We start from the raw sequence: 20,041 nt of genomic DNA on the forward strand, positions 1-20,041 counted from the left end.
GGACCTAGTTTGTATTAGGCACTCTGCTAGGTGCTAAGGCTGCAGAAATGGCGTAAGGGTGGACAGCAGCTTTGAAGCAGCTCAGCACCTAATGGGGAAGACAGGCAGGTAGATCATTACCGCCGGAGAGTTATACCCCTTAGGAGAAATGCCACATTTAGTAAGATTCAGAAAAGCCATCCCAAGGAAATAACGTCAATCACTCATATTTGCCAAACGCTAATTTTTACCCTTCTGAGGAAAGCTGTAGACTCTTTCCTCAAAAAAAACAAAATTTTGCACATGATTTCAGATATTTGCCTATTCCTTGGAAATCCAAATATCTCAGTGTAAAACTCTAAAGACATTTAATGTTTTCAGTCCAAATTAACCCTCTATAACTTGCCACTTTTCCTATTTTAAAAGTATACTTTCCAGGTTGAATATTTTGTACTGTTAATATTCTAGAACCTGACCCCATCTTTGTCATCATACAGACTTTAGTTATCACCTCGAGTGTTAACCTTTTCATTCTTTGCTAGCCTATGTGTCACAGTTGTAATAATTCATATGCTGCTGTTTTAGGAAAGTTAAGTTTTGGAGTCACCTTTAAAAAGAATGCAGTTTGATTATCTCCTACTAGTAGTAAACAGTTTTGCTTCCTTTTTGTTTTTTTCCCGAGACTTTCAGGATCCGGTTTTACCTTTTACTCTTGAAGATTCATCACAAACATTATGGATATGGATATGTACATTTGAGATTGGTTATGAACGGTTAAGACCTCTTTAAATCTTTAACATGGGAGTTAAATACAGCGCGCGAACGCTTTCCGCGTATGGAGCACTGGTGCTGAGGCGCCGCCCGAGAAGGCCCGGCAGGTCCGGGGGTGGGGGTGCTCGGAGGTAGCCGGGAGGGCCCCAGGCCAATGCCTTCCACTTCCCCATGCCTCACAGAGCTCACACTCAGCTCCTCGGATGTTCTGACCGGCTTGGTGTTTGTCATCTCACTTTATTAATTAAGGAGGAAATCGGGAAAGGAGGGATAGAAAGGGTCCCCGAGTTCATTCAAGAGCAGACCGAGAGATGCGCCGGTCCCCAGTCGGGCCGGTGGCGGGGTCAGGCCGGCGCCTGAGTGGGGCGAACGCGGACGCCAGGCCGTGCGGTTTAAATCTCCCGCCTCCCGCAGCGGGAGCCTGACACCTCCACGCACTGGTGCGGAGGGGCACTGGCTACCGGAGGGCCCGGAGTCGGCGTGGGGCTCGCGGGCGGTGGCCGGAACGGGTGCCGGGACGGATCCCCGCGCGGCCGAACGCGACCCGAGGCGGAGGAGGAGCGGCGCCGGTAAGCGTCTGCGGCCCCCAGTGCGCCCCTCTTCCCCCTCAGGCGGCGGTCTGGCCCGGAGGCCAAATCCTGGGTTCCCATGGCGACGTCGGGCGGCGGGAGGCTCCGGCCACTCGCGCGCGCGCGCGCGCGGCTTCTCGGGTCCTTGCTGGCCTCCTTGGTTCTCTCGGGGACCCCGGCCGCTGCCTGCGGCCTTCTACCAGGCGAGGCCCTGCTCGGGGTTCTTCCGGCCTCCCACCAGGCAAAACCCGCAAGGAGCGGTTTCTGGCGTGACTGGGTCCCTGCGGCTAAAGGGCGCTTCCCGGCCACGCTCGCTGTAGTGAAGGAGCGCGGCAGCCCGGGGCTCATTTGGGTGATTTCTCTCGGCGGTGGAGGTCGCTCCTAGTAGAGGCGGCGGCCAATCACCCAAACAGCCCTCGGGTGCCTCCCTGCTGACCTCTTTTTAACGTGGTGCTTATTTTTATTTCGCTATTATTTTGTAATGGGAATATCTTCTTTAGAAACTAATTGGCAACCGATGGAGAAAAACAAAACATAGTAAATGTGCGATTTGGGTTGAACTGCAGAGTGCACGGGCCCACGAGGGGCTCCGCGCGCAGATCCTGCTCCCCAGGCCGTGAACCCGGCCCCACGGCACAGATCTGGCTCCTGGAAACGCGGGTCAGCTGGTCAGGTGCCCAGGTGATGTCAGTGGTCCGATACCTGATGCTCTAAGGAAGACGGAGAGGGGAAGGCCGGGAGTCCATCCTGGCAACTCACCCGCGGTGCTGGGGCGTTGCCAGTAGAGGGGGTGGAATCAGTTTTCGCGTAATAGATGATCTTGATGCACACAGCATAAAGGCTGTTATAAACTATGGGTCTCTGTAAAATAGATTGTTGGGAAGATAACATTTTTCCATGGTTTTTATTTTTCCCAAAAGTATTTATGTATTGATTTATTTGGTTCTGACTCAGGCGACGTACTGTAAGATGATATTACTTTAATCATCTTCACATCAGTATTTATGGAATAGCCACAGGTGCCTCAACCTTTAGTAGGAGTTAATTATACATTTTCTGGCCGAATAAACGTCTCCGAATGGTATGTATGTATTTTTATATGACCAAAATTTTAAATCGTTTAGTATTTATCTGTGCCTATCAAACCCAGTATTCTTTGAAATCTCTATTTAATAGTGCAAAATGATTGTTTTTCTAGTCATTGAAACAGCTATGTGGAAGGCAGTGTTCTAATTACCAGTTTAATTTTAGAATTAGAAGGGTGCTCAGAGATCAGTCAGTTCAAAGAGGAAAAACTGCAAATATGAGACTACTGGAAAAAGTAGGATGCCGTATTTTTTATTATAAATATCATAAAAAATATAAAACAAAGTTTATACCAGTTACGGAACTAGGACCAGATATCAAAATATTAGATATAAAATGGATAATATACTGTCTTGTTCTACTATACTGCCAAACTTTGTGATTTCATTGTGTTATCCTATATTTACATTTTTTCTTTTATACTTTAGCTTTTTCAGTACTCACTGTGCTTCCTTTAAAATTTTATCCTTTTTATATTCTTTAACAACAACAGATGGGATATGTAGAAAGAGTTTTAAATATATCTGTAACTGGAAAGATTTCCTTGTTCGAAGTAGATTTTGTTATTTAATAATATTCGTATTGCCCTGTTCCATTTTGTCTGTTTTTCATTCATCCCTTAAGTTTTATGGTTTTTTTTGGAAATCAAAATTTTCAAACTTGTGCTTGGATCCAGTATTCACCATTAAAAGTTAGTTACTTTCTATGTATCTCATTATTATTTTGCCATTATTGACTCACTTGCATGTAACTCTAGGGTTTTTAAATTCCTTTGTTAGTTTAGTTGAGATAAAAAATAGACTAAAGTAACACAATATCTATATTAACATTAACAACTGTTAACATTTTGTTGTATTTATTTCTAGTATTTTTTTAGATGCGGAAATAAAATATTTCCAATAAAGCTGAAGTCTCATCCCACCCATCCATAACCAGGTACTCAACATCATGAGTTGATATCTGTGTTTTGTATTTTTTAAATTATATTTTATATGTGTCTATTATTGCATGTGTTTTTAAATTTTAAATAAGTTACATCATATTGCATATAGCCTGCACTTGTGTTTTTCACTCAGTATTATTTTATTTTGGTTTTTTGAGACAGAGTCTTGCTCTCTCGTCCAGGCTGGAGTGCAGTGGCCGGATCTCAGCTCACTGCAAGCTGCGCCTCCTGGGTTCATGCCATTCTCCTGCCTCAGCCTCCCAAGTAGCTGGGACTACAGGCTCCTGCCACCATGCCTGGCTAATTGTTTGTATTTTTAATAGAGACCGGGTTTCACCGTGCCAGCCGGAATGGTCTCGATCTCCTGACCTCGTGATCCGCCCGCCTCTGCCTTCCACAGTACTGGGATTACGGGTGTGAGCCACCACGCCTGGCCTCACTCCGTATTGTTTTAAAAATTGATTTGGATTGATATTGATAGTTCTAGCCACGAACATATTTGTTTTAAATGTTTTTTTTTTTGTTGTTGTTGTTTTAAGACGGAGTCTCGCTCTGTCACCCAGGCTGGAGTGCAGTGGTGCCATCTCTGCTCACTGTAACTTCCGCCTCCTGGGTTCAAGCAATTCTCCTGTCTCAGTCTCCCGAGTAGCTGGGACTACAAGCACATGCCACCACACCCAGCTAATTTTCTTATTTTTAGTAGAGATGGGGGTTTTACCATATTATTCAGGCTGGTCTCAAACTCCTGGATTTAGGTGATCCACCCACCTCAGCCTCCCAAAGTGCTGGGATTACAGGCGTGAGCCACCGCGCCCACCCTTAATTATTTATATAGTATTCTGTCTTATGAATATACTACATTTTTATCTGTATAGCTTTTTATTAATATACTTAGATTGTTTCTAGTTTTTTATTACAATGCTAAAATAAGTAGACGTTCATTTGGTAAATACTTATGAGTATCTACTATGTGTCTTGCACTATTTGCTCACAAACAGATGAAAATCTCTGCCCACACAAAGCTTTAAATACCTAGTGGTGGAATTGCTAGGTCACGAAGTAGAAGCATGTTTAGTTTTATGAGGAACTGCCAGACCATTTTCCAAAATGGTTATACCGTCTAATGCTTTCATTGGCAATATATGAGTTCCAGTTACTCACGTTCTCACCAGTTTTGGTGTTGTCAGTCTTTGTCATTTAAGCTATTATTGTGGATGTGTATTGGTGTATCATCATGAGTTGAGAATTCATTCCTGTTCTTGCTTTTATCAAAAGTTTTTTTGTTTTTGAGGGGAAATTCACATAACATACAATTAGCCTTTTTTTTTCTTTTTTACTTTGACTAAACAAACCCAAACAACTGTTTTGAAGTGTACAATTCAGTGATGTTTATTGTTTTCACAATGTTGTGAGATCACCAGCTCTCTCTAGTTTGAAAACTTTTTCATCACCCCATAAAGACACCCCTTACTCATTAATTACTTGATTTGTAGTTTTTTTGTTGCTGAGTGGTATTCCATTGCACATTATTACTATAATTTGTTTGTTCACCTGTTAATAGATATTCTAATTTTTGGCTATTTTGAATAAAGCTGGCAAGAACATTTACAGGTCTTTGGGCATATTTTTCATTTATCTTGGGTAAATAAGAATACAATTGCTGGATTGTGTGTGTTTCCAAGAAACTCAATTTTTTCTGAAGTGGTTATACCCATTTTATATTCCCACAACCAATGTATGAAGGTTCCAGTTGTTCCTCATTGTTGCCAGCACTTTGAATTGACAGATTGGTTGTTAAGCAAGATCAAATGGGGGTGTGCTGATACCTCTTTGTGGTTTTAATTTTTGTTTCCCTGATGAATAATGTTGTTGAATGTATTTTTATATGCTTAGTGGCCATTAGTGTATAGTTGTACACTGCATAAAGGTGTTTTGGTCAATGATGGACCACAGATATGATAGTAGTCACATAAGATTGTAATAGCATATTTTTATTGTACCATTTCAGTGTTTAGACATGTTTAGATACACAAATACTTACCATCATTGTGTTGCAGTTGCCTACAGTATTCAGTATGTAACATGCTGTACAGATTTGTAGCCTGGGAGCAATAGCCCCTAGGTATGTGGTAGGCTTATAACATTTGGTTTGTATAAGTACATTCTGTGATGTTCTCACAATGATGAAATCACCTAATGACACCTTTCTCAGAACATATTCCCACAGTTAATGCATGACTGCATGTGAATATCTTTTGTTAGTTTGTTCAAATAATTTATCTGTTAAAATGAGATTTTCTTATTACTCAGTTGTAATTATTCTTCATATATTCAGAACACAGGTCTGTTCATATGTGTGTGTGTATGTATGAAAAGTTTCCTCCAAATTTTCATTTTCTGAATTGTGTTTTTCAAATAACAATTTTAAATTTTGGTGAAATCCAACTTCTTGATTTTTTTTTCTTTTATAATTCACGTTTTAAATAGTCTAAGAAATCATTGTCTGCCCCCAGGTTGCAAAGATTTTTTCTTCTGGGAGTTTTACGGTTTTTTGAGATGGAATCTCACGCTCTTGCCCAGGCTGGAATGCAGTGGCAGGATCTCAGCTCACTGCAACCTCCATCTCCCAGGTTCAAGTGATTCTTCTGCTACAGCCTCCTGAATAGCTGGGACTACAGGCACCTGCTACCTTGCCCAGCTAATTTTTTGTATTTTTAGTAGAGACAGAGTTTCACCATATTGGCCAGACTGATCTCGAACTCCTAACCTTGTGATTCGCCTGCTTCAGCTTCCCAAAGTGCTGGGATTACAAGCGTGAGCCACCACACCTAGCCAGGAGTTTTACAGGTTTTAAACTTTACATTTAAGTCTGTTACACATTTTGAATTACTCTTTGTAAATGATGTTAGTTAAGAATTGGGGAGCAATTGTTTTGACATATGGATATCTGGTTGTCCTTCCATTGTCTGTTAAAAGTCAAACGTTTCCACCAGTGAATTGCTTTGGCGCCTCTGTTAGTCCATTTTGGGTTACTATAAAGGAATACCTGAGACTGCGTAATTTATGAAGAAAAGCAGTGTATTTGGCTCACAGTTCTGCAGGCTGTACAAGAAGCATGGTGCGGCATCTGCATCTGATTAGGGCCTCAGGCTTCTTCCACTCATGGAGGAAGGTGAAGGGGGGAGCAGGCGTCGCATGGTGAGAGAGGGAAGGGTGCCACACTCTGTTAAACAGCCAGCTCTCACATGAATTTACAGAGTAAGAACTCACTCATCACCAAGCCATTCATGAGGAATCCACCCCCATGACTTCCCAGAAGGCCCAACCTCCGATATTAGGGATCACATATCAACATGAAATTTTTAGGGGACAAACATCCAAACTATATCAGTGCCCTTGTCAGAAATCATTTGGTTGTATATTTGTGGATGTATTTCTCTGTGTTCTCTGATTTTTCTCAGCAATGTGCTATAGTTTTTAATAGCACTGTGGTTTGTATTTCACTGAATTTGCTGCTAAATATTTCATAGCTTTGGATGTTATTAAAAATGAGAGTGGATTTTAAATTTCACTTTCTAGGCTAGATGTGGTGGCTCACACCTATAATCCTAGCACTTTGGAAGCCTAGGCGAGGGGAATCACTTGAGGCCAGGAGTTTGACACCAGCCTGGGCAACATAGGGAGACTCCATCTCTACCAAAAAAAAAATAAATAAATAACTTCCTAATTGTTTGCTACTAATATATAGAAATGTGATACATTTGTTTTACATTGTCTGATTCACTAATTGCTGAATTTGCTCAGATCTGTTGCATTAGATCTAGTAGATTTTTAAAAGATTCTTTAGGATTTTTTGCATACATAATCATGACACCTGTGAATAAAGACGTCTTTGCCTTTTCCTTTTAAATGTGGAAGGGGTGTGAGCAGTCATCTTTGCCTCTTACCCAATATTAAAGGAAAAATATTCACTATTTCACAGTTAAGTATGATGTTAGCTGTGTGGGATTTTTTTGTTGTTGTTTTCTTTTTTTTTTCTTTCTTTTTTTTGGGGGGGGGGGATAGAGTCTTGCTCTGTCACCCAGGCTAGAGTGCATTGGCACAATCTCGGCTCACTACAGCCTCTGCCTGTCAGGTTCAAGCAATTCCCCTGCCTCAGCCAGTCAAGTCTCTGGGACTATGGGTGTGCAGCACTATGCCCAGCTAATTTTTGTATGTTTAGTGGACACAGGGTTTCACCATGTTGGCCAGGCTGGTCTCGAACTCCTGACCTCACATTTTCTGCCCACCTTGGCCTACCAAAGTGCTGGGATTACAAATGTGAGCCACTGTACCTGGCCAGAGTTTCTTTTTCTTAAATCATGAGTGAGTGATACATTTTTTCATTTCTTTCCTACATCTATTGAAATAGTGATACTTCTCCTTTAATCTCTTAATTTAATGAATTACATAGACTGATTTTCTTTTTTTTTTCTTTTTCTTTTTTTTTTTTTTTTTTTGAGATGGACTCTTGCTCTTTCACCCAGGCTGGAGTTCTGTGGTGCCATCTCAGCTCACTGCAGTCTTCACCTACCAGGATCAAGCAGTCCTCCCACCTCAGCCTCCCAAGTAGCTGGGACTACAAGTGTGTGCCACCACACCCAGCTAATTTATTTTTATTTTTATTTTGAGACAGTCTTGCTCCTGTCCCCCAGGCTGGAGTGCAGTGGCACACTCTCATCTCACTGCAACCACCGCCTCCTGGGTTCAAGCAGTTCTTCTGCCTCAGCCTCCTGAGTAGCTGGGATTATAGGAGTGCACCACCATGCCCGGCTAATTTTTGTATTTTTAGTAGAGACGAGGTTTCACCATGTTGGCCAGGCTGGTCTTGAACCCCTGACCTCAAGTGATCCGCCTGCCCTGGCCTTCCAGAGTGCTGGATTACAGACGTGAGCCACCATGCCCCGCCAAAGAGAAGATTTTTTTTATTTTTTTAAACACAGAGTCTCACCCTGTCGCCCAGGCTGAAGTGCAGTGGTGTGATCTCGGCTCACTGCAACCTCCACCTCCCAGATTCAAGCAGTTCTCCTGCCTCAGCCTTCTAAGTAGCTGGGATTACAGGCACAGGCCACCACACCCAGCTGATTTTTACATTTTTTAGTAGAGGTGGGGTTTCTCTATGTTGGCCAGGCTGATCTCCAACTCCTGACCTCAGGTGATGCACCTGCCTCAGCCTCCTGAAGTGCTGGGATTACAGGCATGAGCCACTGTGCCCAGCCACACCTGGCTAATTTTGGTATTTTTAGTAGAGACGGAGTTTCACCATGTTGGCCAGGCTCGTCTGGAACTCCTGATCTCAGGTGATCCACCCGTATCAGCCTCCCAAAGTGCTGAGATTACCGGTGTGAGCCACCGCACCTGGGCCATAGACTGATTTTGAAATGGTAAGCAAATCTTGCGTCCCTTGCATCAATTCCACCTAGTTAGTCATGTTTTATCCATGTATATATATACATACACACACACACACACACACACACACCTATTACTCTATTAGATTTATTAGGATTTTGTGAAGGGTTTTTCATTCATATTTAATAAAAATATTGGTCTATAATAATCTTTTCTTGTAATATCTGTTTGGTTTTGAGGGCAAAGTTATGCTGGCTCATAAAATGAGTTGGGAGCTATTCTTTCCTCTTCTACTCTATGAAAGAGTAAGTTTGGTTACGTCCTAAGTGTTTGACCGAATTCACCAGTGAAGCTATCTGGTCCTGAAAGGGTTTTGTTTTGTTTTGTTTTCACGGGATTTAAAAAATTATTGATTCACTTTTTAAAATGAGTATAAGATAATATGGATGCTCTCTTTCTTTCTTGTGTTAGTTTTTGGTAAGTTGCATTTTTCAAGGAATTTGTTCATTTAACTTAAGTTGTAGAATCTTTTGGTGTAAAGTTGTTAAAAACATACCTTTATTAATCTTTTAATGTCCGTAGGATCTATAGTGATGTTCCTTCTTTTATTCCTAATATTGGTCATTTATGTTTTTCTTTCTTTGTTAAGTCTTACTAGAAGCTTTTTAAATTTAATAATTTTTTCAAATCAACCCATTTTTAACTTTAATTTTCTTATTTGTCCATTTTCTATTTACTGACTTATTTTTATTGTTTCTTCTACTTGGGGTTTAATTTGCTCCTCTTTTTCTCACTTCTTAAGGTGGAAGCATAGATAATTGATTTTATACCTTTTTTTCTTTTTTTTATTGAGATGGAGTCTCACTCTGTCATCCAGGCTGGAGTGTAGTGGCATGTTCTTGGCTCACTGTAACCTCTGTCTCCTCGGTTCAACTGATTCTCCTGCCTCAGCCTCCCAAGTAGCTGGGATTACAGGTGCTCGCCACCACACCCAGCTAATTTTTGTATTTTTAGTAGAGGTGGGGTTTCACCATGTTGGCTAGGCTAGTCTCAAACTCCTGACCTCAAGTGATCTGCCTGCCTCTGCCTCCCAAAGTGTTGGGATTACAGGTCTGAGCCACCGCACCTGCCCTTTTTTTTTCTAATGTAGGTATTTAAAGCTGTGAGCTTTTCTCTAATCATGCTTTAGTTGCATTCCACAGCTTTTGATGTTTCTATTATCATTGAGTTAAAAATATTTTAAAATTCCTCTCTGATTTCTTTGACCCTTTATTTATTTGTTTGTTTATTTATTTATATTTATTCTTTTTTTTTTTTTTTGAGATGAAGTCTTGCTCTTGTCGCCTAGGCTTGACTCACTGCGTCCTCCACCTCTCCAGTTCAAGAGATTCTCCTGACTCAGCCTCCCAAGAAGCTGGGATTACAGGCACCTGCCATCACGCCTGGCTAATTTTTGTATTTTTAGTAGAGACGGGGTTTCACCATGTTGACCAGGCTGGTCTCGAACTCCTGACCTCAGGCGATCCACCCACCTCAGTCTCCCAAAGTGCTGGGATTACAGGCATGATCCACCACGCCCGGCCTGTTTATTTAGATATATGTTATTTCCAAATATTTGGGAATTTTCTAGATATCCAGTTGCTATTGATTTCTGTTTAAAACTTTTTACTTTTTTTTTTTATAGAGACAGAGTCTTGCTCTGTCACCTAGCCTGGAGTGCAGTGGTGTGATCATTGCTCACTCCCTGCAGGCTCAAACTTCCTGGGCTCAAGCGATCCTCCCACCTCAGCCTCCAAAGTCACTGACACTACAGGCATGTGCCACCACTTCTGGCTTTTTTCTTTTTCTTTCTTTTTTTTTTTTGTAGAAATAGAGTCTTACTATGTTGCTTAGACAGGTCTCAAACTCCTGGCCTCAAGCAATCCTGCTTCACCCTCCTGAGTCACTGGGATTACAAATGGGAGCTACAACACCTGGTTTCTATTGATTTCTAAAGTAATAGTATTATAGTCTAAGAATGTTATCTGTGTTATTTTAATACTTTTATTTTTCTGCCTAGCATATGGTCTGTTTTGGTGAATCTTTCAGTTACCCTTAGGGAAAAATAATGTATTCTGCTCTTGGTGGGTGGACTGGTGTATAAATGTCAGTTAGGCCAAGTTGGTTTAAAGTGTTTCTCAAAAAAAAAAAAAAAAAAGGCGGGGGGGATTGTTTAAAACTTTTATGGTTTCACTTTTTTTTTTTTTTTTTTGAGATGGAATCTCACTTTGTCGCCCAGGCTGGAGTACAGTAGCATGATCTCGGCTTACTCAACCTCTGCCTCCTGGGTTCAAGCGATTCTCCTATCTCAGCCTCCCGAATAACTGGGATTACAGGCGTGTGCTACCACACCCAGCTAATTTTTGGGTTTTTAGTAGAGATGAGGTTTCACCAGGTTGGCCAGGCTGGTCTCGAACTCGTAACCTCAAGTGATCCACCCACCTCAGCCTCCCAAAGTTCTGGGATTACAGGTGTGAGCCATTGCACCTGGCCTTCACTTTTAAAAAAAATGTCCACTTATGTCAGTTACTATTCTGGGGGCAGTGTTAAGTCCCTCATTGTGATTGTAAATTTGACAGTTTCTCCTTTTAGTTCTGTCAGGTTTTTTTTTTTTTTTTCCTTGTATTTGAGAGCTTTATCATTTAGTAATATCCACAGTTAAGATTGCTATGTCTTTTTTTTTTTTTTTTTTTTTTTTTTTTAGATAGTCTCGCCCTGTACCCAGGCTTGAGTGCAGTGACGCAATCTTGGCTCACTGCAACCTCTACCTCCCAGGTTCAAGCGATTCTCCTGCCTCAGTCTCCCTAGTAGCTGAGTCTACAGGTGCGAGCCACCACTCCTGGCTAATTTTTGTATTTATTTTATTATTTTATTTTATTTTATTTTGAAATGGAGTCTCGCCCTGTCCCCCAGGCTGGAGTGCAATGGTGCAATCTTGGCTGCCTGCAACCTCCACCTCCTGGGTTCCAGTTCTCCTCAGCCTCCCAGGTAGCTGGGATTACAGGCGCCCGCCACCACACCCAGCTCATTTTTGCATTTTTAGTACAGACAGAGTTTCACCATGTTGGTCAGGCTGGTCTTGAACTCCTTACCTCAGGTGATCCACCTACCTCAGCCTCCCAAAGTGCTGGGATTAAAGACGTGAGTCACTGTGCCCAGCCTGCTATGTCTTCTTGATACATTGACCCTCTTATTATTAAATGTTCATCTTATCCCTGGAAATATTATTTATATTGAAACCTGTTTTGTGAGACATTAATATATACTTAATGTTTATGCAGTATATCTTTATGCTTTTCCTTTTAACTTCTCTGTGTATTTGTGTTTAAAGTATGTTTCTCTTTTTTTTCTTTTTTTTGAGACATAGTCTTGCTCTGTTGCCCAGGCTAGAGTGCAGTGGCACAATCTTGGCACACTGTAACCTCCGCCTCCCGGATTCAAGCAGTTCTCCTGTCTCAGCCTCCCAAGTAGCTGGAATTGCAGGCATGAGTCACCACATTCGACTAATTTTTCTATTTTTAGGAGAGACAGGGTTTCACCATATTGGCCAGGCTGGTCTCGAACTCTTGACCTCATGTTCCGCCTGCCTCAGCCTCCCAAAGTGCTGGGATTACAGTTGTGAGCCACCGTGCCCAGCCTAAAGTATGTTTCTTTTAAATTACATGTATTTGGGTTATACTTGTCTATCCTGTATTACAATCTCTGCTTTTTAATGGTGTTATATAGTCCATTTATATTTAATGTCATTTTTAATGTGTTTGGATTAACCATATTGGTGTTCCTTTTCTATTTTCCCATGTATTATTATTATTATTTTTGAGACAGAGTCTCACTCTGTGGCCCAGGCTGGAGTGCAGTGCCATGATCATAGTTTACTGTAACCTTGAACTCCTGCGCTCAAACAATCTTCCCCACTCAGCCTCCTGAGTAGCTAGGACTACAGGTATGTGCCATGATACCCAGCAAATTAAAGAAAAGAATTTTTTTAGAGGCAAGGTCTCACTGTGTTGCCCAGACTGGTCTTGACCTCAAGTGATCCTCTTGCCATGGTCTCTCAGTGTACTGGGCATGAGCCACTGCACCCAGACAAAAATGTTCTTAATGCATGTGAATTAAATAAATTTAAGAAAATTCCCTTAATTTTAAAGGGTCTTGGCTACTTCCTTTATGAAACTGGAATAATATAACCTGCCATTTTTAGCTTTCTGGGATATTATGAAGACCAAAGGAGATAAAATGTGTTTAAAAAGTTTTCAGTATTCTAAAGGTATAATGATTGTTATTTTAGTAAGCAGCAGTACTAACATTATCAGGAACTTTAAAATATCTTAAACTAAGAAAAGTACCTTTTGCATAATTTTGAATTCTTTTTGAAAAATTATTAAGATCCAGTCCTTTCATAAGAGTATTAGGTCCCCGGCCGGGTGCGGTGGCTCAAGCCTGTAATCCCAGCACTTTGGGAGGCCGAGATGGACAGATCACGAGGTCAGGAGATCGAGACCATCCTGGATATCATGGTGAAACCCCGTCTCTACTAAAAAAAAATACAAAAAATCTAGCCGGGCGAGGTGGCGGGCACCTATAGTCCCAGCTACTCGGGAGGCTGAGGCAGGAGAAGGGCGTAAACCCAGGAGGCGGAGCTTGCAGTGAGCTGAGATCCGGCCACTGCACTCCAGCCTGGGCGACAGAGTGAGACTCTGTCTCAAAAAAAAAGAATATTAGGTCAAGATGGTAACCTCTCTGTGGGTAACTTAGGTGCTTAGTGTGGAGTTTGTGGGACTGATTGAATGGTGATAAGTAATTACCATATTCTTTCTACTTTAGATAAACACAGGTTTGCATTTAATGTAATTGGATTTTCCTATGTCCGTGTCTTATTGATGTTATGATTACAATGCCAATCATAGCACCCAGAACAAAGCTGGCATTAAATGTGCATATGAAACTGACTGTCATATTGGTACTATTTTCAAATTTCAGGTAATTTTTGTTCTGCACAAGTTATAGTATCTCTGTGTGTTTGTAAATTTCAGCTACTCTGCCTGAATAGACCAGTATCTCAGTAACCAAATCATGTTTGACTAAACAGTAATTAAGATCTGATCTGAAAATATTTATATTTATAATCTGAATTCAATTCTAATATAATATTAAAGCTGATACTTTATAAAATGTATTCTTTAGGGCAGTTTGAGGGGAAGATCCTCAATTTGTCACTTGTTGGTTCATCTTTCATATCAGTTACCCTTAATAATTTTAGTAGGCTTCATTTCATCTCAATCCTTGAAAGGAGACAGACAAAAGAGCCTGTAACCTAATGTACTTATTGATTTGCCAGAGCCAAAAACCATTCCTGAATTAATGGGCGGTTGATGAAAGATTAGTCAGTCAGAGCCTTTAAAGTAGGATGTATATGATATAGCCATCCACCACATAGCAACAGGGATACGTCCTGAGAAATGTGTCCTTAGGCAATTTTGTCATTGTATGAACGTCATAGAGTGTACTTACACAAACCTAGATGGTGTAGCTTGCTACATCCCTAGACTGTCTGATACAGCCTATTGCTCCTAGGCTACAAACCTGTATAGCATGTTCCTGTACTGAATATGGGCGGCAACTGTAACACAATGGTATTTATGTATCTAAACTAGGGAAAGGTTTGCTCAGTGGCAAACCATGGCTGTGACATCACTAGACAATAGGATTTTCTCTGCTCCATTATAATCTTTTTTAAAATAGGTTTCTTTTTTTAAATTTTACTTTAAGTTCTGGGATACATGTGCAGAACATACAGGTTTGTTACATAGGTATACATGTGTCATGGTGGTTTGCTACACCTATCAACCCGTCATCTAGGTTTTAAGCCCTGCATGCATTAGATATTTGTCCTAATGCTCTCCCAACCCCCGACAGGCCCCGGTGTGTGATGTTCCCCTCCCTGTGTCCATGTGTTCTCATTGTTCAACTCCCACTTATGAGTGAGAACATGCAGTGTTTGGTTTTCTGTTCCTGTGTTAATTTGCTGAGAATGATGGTTTCCAGCTTCGTCCATGTCCCTGCAAAGGACATGAACTCATTCTTTTTTAATGGCTGTATAGTATTCCATGTTGCATATGTGCCTCATTTCCTTTATCCAGTCTATCATTGATGGGCATTTGGGTTGGTTCCAAGTCTTTGCTGTTGTAAATAGTGCTACAATAAACGTATGTGTGTATGTGTCTTTATAGTAGAATGATTTATAATCCTTTGGGTATATATCCAGTAATGGGTCAAATGGTATTTTTGGTTCTAGATCTTTGAGGAATCGCCACACTGTCTTCCACAACGGTCCAACTAATTTACACTCCCACTAACAGGGTAAAAGCATTCCTATTTCTCTACATCCTCTCCAGCATCTGTTGTTTCCTGACTTTTTAATGATCACCATTCTAACTGGCATGAGATGGTATCTCATTGTGGTGTTGATTTGAATTTCTCTAGTGACCAGTGTTGATGAGCTTTTTTCCATTTGTTTATTGGCCACATAAATGTCTTTTGAGAAGTGTCTGTTCACATCCTTTGCCCACTCTTTGATGGGGTTGTTTTTTTTCTTGTAAATTTGTTTAAGTTCCTTGTAGATTCTGGATATTAGACCTTTGTCAGAAGGATAGATTGCAAAAATGTTCTCCTATTCTGTAGGTTGCCAGTTCACTCCGATGATAGTTTCTTTTGCTGTGCAGAGGCTCTTTAGTTTAATTAGATCCCATTTGTCAATTTTGACTTTTGTTGCCATTGCTTTTGGTGTTTTTGTCATGAAGTATTTGCTCATTCCTATGTCCTGAATGTTATTGCCTAGGTTTTCTTCTACGGTGTTTATGGTTTTAGGTCTTATATTTAAGTCTTTAATCCATCTTGAGTTAATTTTTGTATAAGGTGTGAGGAAGGGGTCCAGTTTCTATTTTCTGCATATGGTTAGCCAGTTTCCCCAGTACCATTTATTAAACAGGGACTCCTTTCCCCATTGCTTGTTTTTGTCAGGATTGTCGAAGATCAGATGGTTGTAGATGTGTGGTATTATTTCTGAGATCTCTGTTCTGTTCTATTGGTCTACATATCTTTTTTGGTACTATGCTGTTTTGGTTACTGTAGACTTGTAGTATAGTTCAAAGTCAGGCGGCATGATACCTCTAGCTTTGTTCTTTTTGCTTAGGATTGTCTTGGCTATATAGGCTCTTTTTTGGTTCCATATGAAAATTAAAGTAGTTTTTTCTAATTCTGTGAAGAAAGTCCATGGTAGCTTGATGGGAATAGCGTTGAATCTATAAATTACTTTGGGCAGTATGGCCATTTTCATGATATTGATTCCTCCTATCCGTGAGCGTGGAATGTCTTTCCATTTGTTTGTGTCCTCTCTTGTTTCCTTGAGCAGTGGTTTGTAGTTCTCCTTGAAGAGGTCCTTCACATCCCTTGTAACTTATATTCCTAGGTATTTTATTTTCTTTGTAGCACCTGTGAATGGGAGTTCACTCATGGTTTGGCTCTCTGCTTGTCTATTATTGGTGTATAGGAATGCTTGTGATTTTTGCACATTGATTTTGTATCCTGAGATTTTGCTGAAGTTGCTTATCAGCTTAAGGAGTTTTTGGGCTGAGACGATGGAGTTTTCTAAATACACAATCATGTCATCTGTAAACAGAGATAAGTTGACTCCCTCTCTTCCTATTTGAATACCCTTTCTTTCTTTCTCTTGCCTGATTGCCCTGGCCAGAACTTCCAATACTATGTTGAATAGGAGTAATGAGAGTGGGCATCCTTATCTTGTGCTGGTTTTCAAAGGAAATGCTTCCAGCTTTTGCCCATTTAGTATGATATTGGTTATGGGTTTGTTATAAGTAGCTTTTATTATTTTGAGATATGTTCCTTCAATACCTAGTTTATTGAGAGTTTTTAGCATGAAGGGGTGTTGAATTTTATCAAAGGCCTTTTCTGCATCTATTGAGATTTATCCATCATGTGGTTTTTGTCATTGGTTCTGTTTATGTGATGGATTATGTTTATTGATTTGCATATGGTGAACCAATCTTTCATCCTAAGGATGAAGCAGACTTGATCATGGTGGATAAGCTTTTTGATGTGCTGCTGGAGTCAGTTTGCCAGTATTTTATTGAGGATTTTTGGCATCGATGTTCATTAGGGATATTGGCCTGAAATTTTCTTCTTTTGTTGTGCCAGGTTTTGGTATCAGGATTATGCTGGCCTCATAGAATGAGTTAGGGAGTCCCTCTTTTTCTTTTTCTTTTTTTTTTTTTTTTCTTGAGACAGAGTCTCGCTTTGTCTCCCTGGCTGGAGTGCAGTGGTGCAATCTCAGCTCACTGCAGCCTCCACCTCCCGGGTTCAACCAGTTCTCTGCCTCAGCCTCCTGAGTAGCTGAGATTCTAGTCACCCGCCACCATGCCCAGCTAATTTTTGTATTTTTAGTAGAGTCGGGGTTTCACCATGTTGGCCAGGCTGGTCTTGAACTCCTGACCTTGTGATCTGTCTACCTTGGCCTCCCAAAGTGCTGGGGTTACAGGTGTGAGCCACCACGCCTGGCTGAGTCCCTCTTTTTCTGTTGTTTGGAGTAGGTTCAGAAGGAATGGTACCAGCTCCTTTTTGTACCTCTGGTAAAATTAGGCTCTGAATCCGTCTGGTCCTGGGCTTTTTTTTGGTTGGTAGGCTCTTAATTACTGCCTCAATTTCAGAACTTGTTATTAGAAGGCCAGGCTTATGGTTATTGGTCTATTCAGGAATTCGACTTCTTAATGGTTTAGTCTTGGGAGGGTGTATGTGTTCAGGAATTTATCCATTTCCTCTAGATTTTCTAGTTTATTTCCATAGAGGTGTTTGTAGTATTCTCTGATGGTAGTTTGTTTAAGATCAGTGGTGATATCCCTTTATTATTTTTTATTGTATCTATTTGATTCTTTTTTCTCTTTATTAGTCTGGCTACCGGTCTATTTTGTTAATCTTTTTAAAAAACAAGCTCCTGGATTCATTGATTTTTTTGGAGGGTTTTTCGTGTCTCTATCTCCTTCAGTTCTGCTCTGATCTTGGTTATTTCTTGTCTTCTGCTAGCTTTTGAATTTGTTTGCTCTTGCTTCTTTCATTCTTTTAATTGTGATGTTAGGGTGTCAATTTTAGATCTTTCCCTCATTCTGATGTGGGTATTTGGTGCTATAAATTTCCTTCTAGGCCGGGCGCGGTGGCTCAAGCCTGTATTCCCAGCACTTTGGGAGGCCGAGGCGGGTGGATCACAAGGTCAGGAGATCGAGACCCTCCTGGCTAACGTGGTGAAACCCCGTCTCTACTAAAAATACAAAAAAAAAAAAAACTAGCCGGGCGTGGTGGCGGGCGCCTGTAGTCCCAGCTACTCGGAGGCTGAGGCGGGAGAATGGCGGGAACCCGGGAGGCGGAGCTTGCAGTGAGCTGAGATCGCTCCACTGCACTCCAGCCTGGGCGACACAGCGAGACTCCATCTCAAAAATAATAATAATAATAAAATAAATTTCCTTCTTAACACTGCTTTAGCTGTGTCCCAGAGATTCTGGTACGTTGTGTCTTCGTTCTCATTGGTTTCGAAGAACTTCTTTATTTCTGCTCTAATTTCGTTATTTGCCCAGCAGTCGTTCAGGAGCAGGTTGTTTAGTTTCCATGTAGTTGCATGGTTTTGAGTGAGTTTCTTTTTTGAGACATGTAGTTGCACGGTTTTGAGTGAGTTTATTTTTTGAGACCTCTGCCTCCTGGGTTCAAGCAGTTCTCCTGCCTTAGCCTCCCAAGTAGCTGGGACTACAGGCACCCACCACCACGCCTGGCCAATTTTTGTATTTTTAGTAGAGACAGGGTTTCACCATATTGGCCAGGCTGGTCTCAAACTCCTGACCTTGTAATCCACCCGCCTTGGCCTCCCAGAGTGCTGGGATTACAGGCCTGAGCCACTGCACCCGGCCTCGAGTGAGTTTCTTAATCCCGAGTTCTAATTTCATTGCACTATGGTCTGAGACTGTTTGTTATGATTTCTGTTCTTTTGCATTTGCTGAGGAATGTTTTACTTCCATTTTTGTGGTTGATTTTAGAATACGAGCTGTGTGGCACTGAGAAGAATATATATTCTGTTGATTTGGGGTGGAGAGTTCTGTAGATGTCTATTAGGTCCACTTGGTCCAGAGCTGAGTTCAAGTCCTGAATATCCTTGTTAATTTTCTGTCTCGTTGATCTGTCTCATATTGACAGTGGGGTGTTAAAGTCTCCCACTATTATTGTGTAGGAGTCTAAGTCTCTTTGTAGGTCTCTAGGAACTTGTTTTATGAATCTGGTTGTTCTTGTATTGGGTGCATATATATTTAGGATAGTTAGCTCTTCTTGTTGTATTGATCCTTTTATCATTATGTAATGCCCTTCTTTGTCTTTTTTGATCTTTGTTGGTTTAAAGTCAGTTTTATCAGAGAGTAGGATTGCATCCCCTGACCTTTCTCTCTGGCTGCCCTTAACATTTTTTCCTTCGTTTCACCTTGGAGAATCTGACGATTATGTGTCTTGGGGTTGCTCTTCTCGAGGAGTATCTTAAGTGGTATTCTCTGTATTTCCTGAATTTGAATGTCAACTTGTCTTGCTAGGTTGGGAAAGTTTTCCTGGATAATATCCTGAAGTGTGTTTTCCAACTTGGTTCCATTCTCCCCGTCACTTTCGGGTACACCAATCAATCATAGGTTTGGTCTTTTCACATAGTTCCATATTTCTTGGGGGCTTTGTTCATTCCTTTTCATTCATTCTTCTCTAATTTTGTCTTCATGCCTTAGTAAGTTTATCTTCAATTTCTGATATCCTTTCTTCCGCTTGATTGATTCAGCTATTGGTATTTGTGTATGCTTCATGAAGTTCTCATGCTGTGTTTTTCAGCTCCATCAGGTCATTTATGTTCTTATCTAAACTGGTTATTCTAGTTAGCAGTTCCTGTAACCTTTTATCAAGGTTCTTAGCTTCCTTGCATTGGGTTAGAACATGCTCCTTTAGCTCAGAGGAGTTTGTTACTATCCACCTTCTGAAGCCTACTGCTGTCAATTCGTCAAACTCATTCTCCATCCAGTTTTGTGCCCTTGCTGGAGAGGAGTTGTCATCATTTGGAGGAGAAGAGGCACTCTGTTTTTTGGAATTTTCAGCATTTTTGTGCCGTTTTTTCCTCATCTTGGTGGATTTATCTCCCTTTGATCTTTGAGACTGATGACCTTTGGATGGGGTTTTTGTG

The 20,041-nt window shown here is 41.0% G+C and overlaps 1 protein-coding gene across 4 annotated transcripts in view; it reads left to right on the top strand.

Annotated features, from left to right (window-relative positions):
- Positions 1 to 841: 841 nt before the first annotated feature.
- The window catches only part of ICA1L (islet cell autoantigen 1 like), a 101,721-nt gene continuing 82,521 nt past the window's right edge, over positions 842 to 20,041 (top strand). Inside the window, exons 1-3 of one of the 4 annotated variants that reach the window (XM_033230673.1) lie at positions 1,648 to 1,739; positions 2,274 to 2,400; positions 3,272 to 3,341. The gene's annotated coding sequence lies outside the window, so the exon portion shown is untranslated. Of the gene's footprint in view, positions 1,320 to 1,647; positions 1,740 to 2,273; positions 2,401 to 3,271; positions 3,342 to 20,041 lie in introns of those variants that run through there. The other 3 variants (XM_033230675.1, XM_033230672.1, XM_033230674.1) reach the window with 3 other exon arrangements.

This window comes from Trachypithecus francoisi, unplaced genomic scaffold, assembly GCF_009764315.1.
Source record: "Trachypithecus francoisi isolate TF-2019V2 unplaced genomic scaffold, Tfra_2.0 Lachesis_group13, whole genome shotgun sequence".
Lineage (NCBI taxonomy): Eukaryota > Metazoa > Chordata > Mammalia > Primates > Cercopithecidae > Trachypithecus > Trachypithecus francoisi.